Below are 7,453 nucleotides of genomic sequence, written 5' to 3' on the forward strand. Positions count from 1 at the left end.
GTGCAGGTAGGCAGTGAAGGTCAAATCCATCGTTGTCTTGGAGTCAGTCACGGGTGGGGTCTTGCTGGCTTAAGGTAGTCCTTATTGCTTGAGGGGCCAGTTCCTGATCAGGGGATCTTACGCCTATTGGGTATTCCACCTGAGCCTAGAGACAAGCTAGAAAGAAGAACACAACCGGAAAGTTTGAGGCTAAAATAGAGGCAGCTAAAGTCCTCTTTCAAGGCCGATGTAAAGGTGAGTGCGTGAGAAAGAGGTCCAGCCTTACCTAGACCTCCCCGAGCTCTCACTTTGTAGAGGAAGGCTCTGACAGGGGTCTCCTTAGAAGAATCAGATTATAGTTGCCTGGAGAGCTGGCTCCAGCCCTCTTCCCCATTTATGGAAGTCAAGGCCAATTAGTAGTAGAGAATAAGGTGGCAACTTTCTAGAGAAAGGGACAACCTTGCCCCAGGCAGAAGCATTCCTCCTTTCAGCCTAAAAGCAGAAGCCCTCTCCCCCACAGGCCTGGCGTGTGAGACAGCAGAGCCCCCCCTTCCTCATTCCCAGCCTCCCCTCAGCCTGTGCTGGAGGGGGAGGGGCAGGTCGAACTGGCCCTTGGACATTGAAGTTTTATAAATTAAGATTTTCATCACATAGGAGACGGAAATTTTATAAATGAACACGACCAAAATGTAAGAACTAGAATGAGATTATTTTAATGACTGAGAACTTGTGGAATTAGGTTGAGATATTGCCAAGTTAGCCTAACTATGAACATGTAGGAGTGGGTGACAAGGAAAGGGGAAGGTGATCAAGATGGTACAGTTCACAGCAGCTTTTGGAAAAATAAAAATTGTATTTTATTTATACACCAGTGAGTTGAGCTTGCTCATTAAAAAATAATTGTGTTTATTAGCAGTTTAATTACTTTTTTGTCCTTGGTCTATTTTTCTCTTGGGCTGTTTTCTTTATTTATTAAGTGTTCCTTATATGCTAAGGAAATTCACATTTGGTTGTAGGTTGGACAAATATTTTTTTTTCCCAGTTTGTGTTACACCTTTTAACAAAGTTTTTTCCTATTATATTTTTTACATAATTGCCATTATTTTCCTTTGTAGATTCTGGGGTTTGTTTCTTTCTAAGAACATTCCTCACCCTAAAATAATAGTAAAAATCAAGTCATTCACGATTTCTTTTAGTACTATCTTTTCACGTTCATAAATGCCACCTTGGAATTGTGAACTAACCTGTAAGAGAGAGCACTTGTTATTGCTTTCACAACAATGAATCTTTTGTGACTTTTTCTTCTGGCACTTTTCCACTCATGCTGGGGTATGAGAGGATTTTGGAGTGGTGGAGGTCCAGAGCCAACAGTCAAAAAAAGAATTCTCTTGAGACATCTTTGGTGCAAAGAGGTGATTTTATTTTATTTTATTATTTAAAAAAAAATTTTTTTTTAACGTTTATTATTGAGAGAGAGACACAGAGCGTGAACAGGGGAGGGACAGAGAGAGGGGGAGACACAGAATCTGAAGTAGGCTCCAGGCTCTGAGCTGTCAGCACAGAGCCCGACATGGGGCTCGAACTCACAGATGGTGAGATCACGACCTGAGCCAAAGTCGGTCGCCCAACCAACTGAGCCACCCAGGCAAAAAGGTGATTTTATTAAAGCATGGGGACAGAAAGAGCTGTGGGCAGAAAGAACTGTGTTATAAGTGTGAAGGGTGACCATTTCTGGAGTTGAGGGAGATAAGTCAAGAGGAAGTTTCTAAAGGGATTTCATATGCTAAAGAAGATTCACAGAGGGCTCTGGGTGGCTCATGATTTCACAGTCTATGAGTCCCACATCTGGTGAGCTAGTGCCCCACTTTTGGTGGGTTCAAGCCCTGCATTGGGTGAGCCCTGCTTCTCCCTCCCACTCTCCCACTCTTTCTCTCTCTACCCCTTGTGGGATTCTCCCTCTCTGCTCCTTGCTCACTTGTGCCCCCCACCAAGAGAAAAAGAAGACTCACAGATTATTGGAGGGCTAGCTATTGTCAAGCTAAGGTTGTTTTTCCCTCTAGCAAAGCATTAACATTATGACAGTATGGAGTTCTGGAGAAATGTTTTCCTCTGTGATGAGGGACCATAAGGCAAGCTGAGGGTCAAGCACAAACTAGCACAACCCCCTTCACCTCCCCAGGTAGGATATGTGTGATATTCCTCAGGCACTTCTGGTTGCCCAAGAACAAAGGACAGAAAACAAATGGTTAAACTGATAAGAGTCTCAGTTTATAAATCTTTTAGTAATATTACAAGAAAAGGGCAATCTTATCAAATAGCCAATCTCCAGGAACTCCCTACTGTTTTAATGATAATGCTTTGGTAGAGATTAAAACAACTTCAGTTCTATGAAAACCCCTTTAAGAAACTTCCTCTTGACTTTATCTCCCCCAACTCCATGTGTATAACCCAGTCACTCTTCACAACTCCAGTGCAGCTCTTTCTGCCCACAGGTCCTGTCCCCATGCTTTAATAAAATAACCTTTTTTTGCACCAAAGACATCTTCAAGAATTCTTTCTTGGCCGTTGGCTCCAAACCCCACCATCCCTCCAAAGCCCCATCACTTTGTATTTGCCTCAGGTATTTGTCAGTGGGCTGCAGTTTATAAGGAGATTTAATTTTATCTGCCATTTCCTTCTTACCTTTGTTCTCCATATCACTGTGGAGGGGAGGGTAATGTTGGGCCTCCAGGAAACTGGGTCCATAGGCTTCTGGAGATTAGGCTGTATGGGGAGACACAGAGAGTCATGACACAAAGGCTTTTCTTTCCAGGAAGCAGCTTTATTTGTGCCTGCACGGGCTCAGTGGGTTAAGACCCAAAAGGCTGAGCCCCCGGTGCAGGTTGCCTTTTATACAATTTTTGCTCCTTTGTCTCCCATATATGGTAACACACAGTCTGAACGGGTGGTCTATGTTACAGAGTTGTGAGAATGTGAGAACGTTAAGCACTCGCACTGAGACAGGTTGCCTTCCCTTGTCTTGAGGTTTTCAGCACATTCCTTAGGGAGGGGCTCTACTATAAGGCTATTGATAAGATTGCCTTTTTCTTATAATTTACTAAGACATTTGTAAAATGATGGAGACTCACATCCTGCATGACTGTGATCTATCAGTTAAACATTTGTTTTCTTTCCTTTCCTTTGTTCTTGGGCAGCCAGGAGTGCTGAGGAATATGGCACATATCCTACCTGGGGCAGGGGGTGGTGGGGAGTGGTTGTGCTAGCTTGTGCTTGGCCCTCAGCCTGCCTTATGCTTCCTGATCAGGTATATTTTTCACTGTCATATAGGACCTGACTCACTGTGGTTCATTGACCTTTCTAGAACCTTAACCATCAGGCTAATTGCTATTATTTCTCAGTTTGCCACACTAATACTCTGATTCCTACTCTATGTATGTACCCTTCTTACAATTACCCTAAATCTTTGTTCAAGAAGCAGCTTGGTCAGAAAGCCCATGGTGTCCTTATCCCTTCTGCTAGAGAGAGTTTGATGGTAGGAACCCAGTCAGTTCCTAAAATTCAAGAGTAGCAATAGCCTCTGTGGATTAAAACATAATCCTTTCTCATGTTTCTTGGGCTTAGACTTGCATTATATTTTCAATGCCATTTGAAAGGTAAAGCAGCACCTTTACATTCTACTTTCCAGAATTTCCAGCACCTGCAGGAGAGGGATTATATTGTTGAAAGCCAGCAGTGCCCTTTATAAGATGGAAGAAATTAGTATTAATGTAAATAGGGCACGTTATGTCTTTCACCAGAGGATTCCTATTATGTTATTTCCCACATGATCCACCTGTCTCTTTGGATTTCTGTGTAAGTTAAAGAATAATGCTCTAGGGGCACTTGGGTATTTCAGTTGGTTCAAGTGTCTGACTCTTGATATCATCTATCACAGTTGTAGGATTGAGCCCTACATCAGGCTCTGTGCTGACAGTGCAGAGCCTGCTTAAGATTCTCTCTCACTCCCCTCTGCCCACCCCCCCCTTAAAATAAATAAACTTAAAAAAAAAGAATAGTGTTCTAAAACCCTATATAAGTCTCCCTAAGAAAGACTCAAAAGCCATATTATGGTTAATGTCTCCTAAACAATTTTTTTCTGTTATGAATTCAATCATTCATTCAAGGAATCTTCATTAAATGCCTATGTCTTAGTCAGTTCAGGCTGTTTTAACAAATTACCATAGCCTGGGTCACTCAAACAATAAACATTCATTTCTCATAGGTCTGGAGGCTAGGAGTCTAAGATCAGAGTGCTAACATGGTTGGGTCCTGGTGAGATCCTGCTTCCTGTTTCTTGTATCCTTGCATGGCAGCAAAAGTGTGAGAGAGATCTCTGGATACCTTTTATAAGGGCACTAATCCCATTCATGAGAGCTCCACCCTTATAGTACCAAAGACACCACCTCCTAATACCATTACATTAAGCATTTGGGCTTCGCCATATGACCCTAGAGGGGTGAAGGACATAAATGTTCAGTTCATTACAACTTATTACATAACAAGGCATTAGGGATAGAGTAGTGTTGAACAAAACCAAGTCCTTGCTTTTATAGAGCATACATTCTCATGGAAAAGACAAGTAAGCAAGCAGGAAAGAAAGAAAGAAAGAAAGAAAGAAAGAAAGAAAGAAAGAAAGAAAGAAAGAAAGAGAAAAAGAAAGAAAAGAAAGAAAAAAAAAGGAAAGAAAGAAAAGAAAAGAAAGAAAAGAAAAGAAAGAAAGAGAGAAAGAAAGAAAGCAAAAGAAGGAAAGAAAAGAAAGAGGAAGGAAGAAAAAAAAAGACCAAGTAAGTAAATCAATGTGTACAAAATATACATAATATTAGGTAGTGATAGATGCCTTGGAAAATAAAATGAGGAAGAGTAAGAGGATGAAGAATGACAAGAATCAGGCCAGCAGGGAAGATCTGTCTGAAGGGACATATTGGCACAGAGAGCTGAATCAACTTTGGGAATGAACAATGTGGAGATCTGAGGGCAAAGCATTCTAGGAATAGGGAACAGCAGGTGCAAAGACTTTTCAGCAGGAATATGCTTGGTGTGTATAAGAAACAACAGCCAGGACAAGTGTGGCTTGAGAAGTATTAGTGGGGGAAAAAATAGAGGTGCGGTTAGAAAGGATAATGAAGATCCTATAAGCCATTGGCTAGTATTGAGCAAAAGTACATAACCTGATTTACATTTTACTAGGACTGTTAAAAAGAAAACCACAGGTCCAAACTGGGTCACTTAGGTTAGGCCACAAGTCAGTAAACCAAGACTTAATACCAAATCCAACTTCAGTTTCAACTTCCCAGGAATGTAACATTTAACCAGTCAACCTGGGAATTTCCTAGTCAGCACTAGGAAATTTCCTGCTAGACCCCTTCTGTCCCCCTTAGGAAGGCAACCTCACCTAGAATGATGGATTCGTTGCTCATAATTTCCTTATTTCCACTCCCCTTCTACCTTTAAAAACCTTTCCTGTTCCTGCATCTTGATGGAACTCCCCTCTACTTGCTAGGTGGGATGCTGCCCCAATCATGAATTGATTAGTAAATCCAGTTAGGTCTTTAAAATGGACTTGGTTGAATTTATTATTTAACAAGACTCACTCTAGCTGCAGTGGGAAGAACTGACTATAGAAGATGAGGGGTATTATTCTGGGTTCTTCAAAGAAACAGAACCAACAGAATTTATTTAAGCTTATTTATTCATTTATGTGTTTATTTATTACAAGGAATTGGCTCACACAGTTATGGAGGCTAAGAATCCTCCAGTCACAGGATGGAGAACCCCAAGTCAAAGTCCACAGTCCAGAGAAGACCAATGACCTGCTCAGTGGCAGTCAGAGAGAGCGAATTCTCCCTTGTTCAGCCTTTTTTGTTCTATTTGAGCCTCTAGTGGATTGGATGAGACCCACCTCCACTGGGGAGAGAAATGTGCTGTATTCAGTCTATGATTTGAATTTAAATCTCATCCAAAGACACCCTCACAGACATACCTAGAAGAATATTTAACCAATATCTGGGCCCCATGGCCCGGTCAAGAGGACACATCAAATTAACCATTACACAAGGAGGCCAGTTAAGAGACAACTGCATAGACCTGGCAGTGTCTTGGACCAGGAATGTAGCGCTGCACTTGGTGAGAAGTAGTCAGATTCCAGATGCACTTTGAAGGTCTGTCGTTGGGCAAGAGGGTGACCCTGAAGCTTCGGCATGTGTGTGTAAATGGTGTTGGTATTATAGAGAAGGAGAACACAGGAAGAAATCCATTTTGGGGGCTGAATACAAAATTTTGTTTTGTGTCTATTAGTATTGAGAGGACTACTAACTTCAAAGTGGAGATTTTAGGCCACCAGAGAGATAAAACTAGAAGGTCGAGGACAGGAATAGAGATTTAAAAAATGGGGAGTCTTTGGCATATAAAAAGTATATATAATCAGGGGCTGGATGAGACCTCCAGGGAGAAAACTAGATTGAGAAGCCGTCTAAGGCCTGAGCCCTGTTTTTTTCAGTAGCAGAGGTCAGGGAGAGAAAAGGACCCAGCCAAGGATGCTAAGAAGAAAAAGCCAGTGTCAGAGGAGAAAACCAGGACGCGATTTCCTGGAAACCCGAAGGAAAATAGGGGCTTCACAAGGAGGGAGCGATCAAGTATTTGAAAGACTACCAAGAGATTAAGTCAAATGTGGCCTGAACATTTCCCACTGGATTTGATTCCTTCCTCCACATTTCTTCCCATGTGATGGAAACGGATTGATCCCTAGTGGCACCTAAAGCCAACCCTCCCCATTCAGGGAGATTGCTAGTTGCCTCCTAAAGATGTTTTCCTCATCCTTACTCACAGAACCCCAGTTTTATCCAAGATGATAATGTGTCTACCTTCTCTGAAGGTGGAAATAATCATATGGCACAGGACTGTCAATTAAGGGCAAACAGGAAGCATGGAATGGGACTTTTGGAAAGTCCTTGAAAGTGAACTAACTCCACTAGCTTGAGTGTCTGTTTCCCTTTGTTCCTCCCTTTCTTCCTGCCTGAAGCATGGCTACGATGGCTGGAAATCTGGTAGCTGTCCTGACAGCAAAAGGACAGTGATCACCCACTAAAGAAGGTGGATAGAGAAGCTGGACAGAACCCGGATTGCCCAATGACATAATGGAGCTTCCACGCTCATCTTGGACTAGTTACCTTTTGATTTTCTTTTTGTAGAAATATATATGTGTATACACACATACACGTATATATATATGTACGTATATATATGTACGTATATATGTACATATATATGTGTACATATATACATATATATGTATATATATATTTACCGTCTTGCACGTATTTCCTGTTGTTTGCCAACTGAACTTAATCCTAAGTGATACACTAGTTGTGTAATCTTCCTCACCTTGGCTGTCCCTGCCCAAGCAGCCCTGTCATCCTACACAGTGGAAATGATGTGG

Source organism: Lynx rufus, unplaced genomic scaffold (genome assembly GCF_022079265.1).
Source record: "Lynx rufus isolate CCGP_SWC_20201006 ecotype Redwood Valley unplaced genomic scaffold, mLynRuf1.p SCAF_4, whole genome shotgun sequence".
Classification (NCBI taxonomy): Eukaryota; Metazoa; Chordata; class Mammalia; order Carnivora; family Felidae; genus Lynx; species Lynx rufus.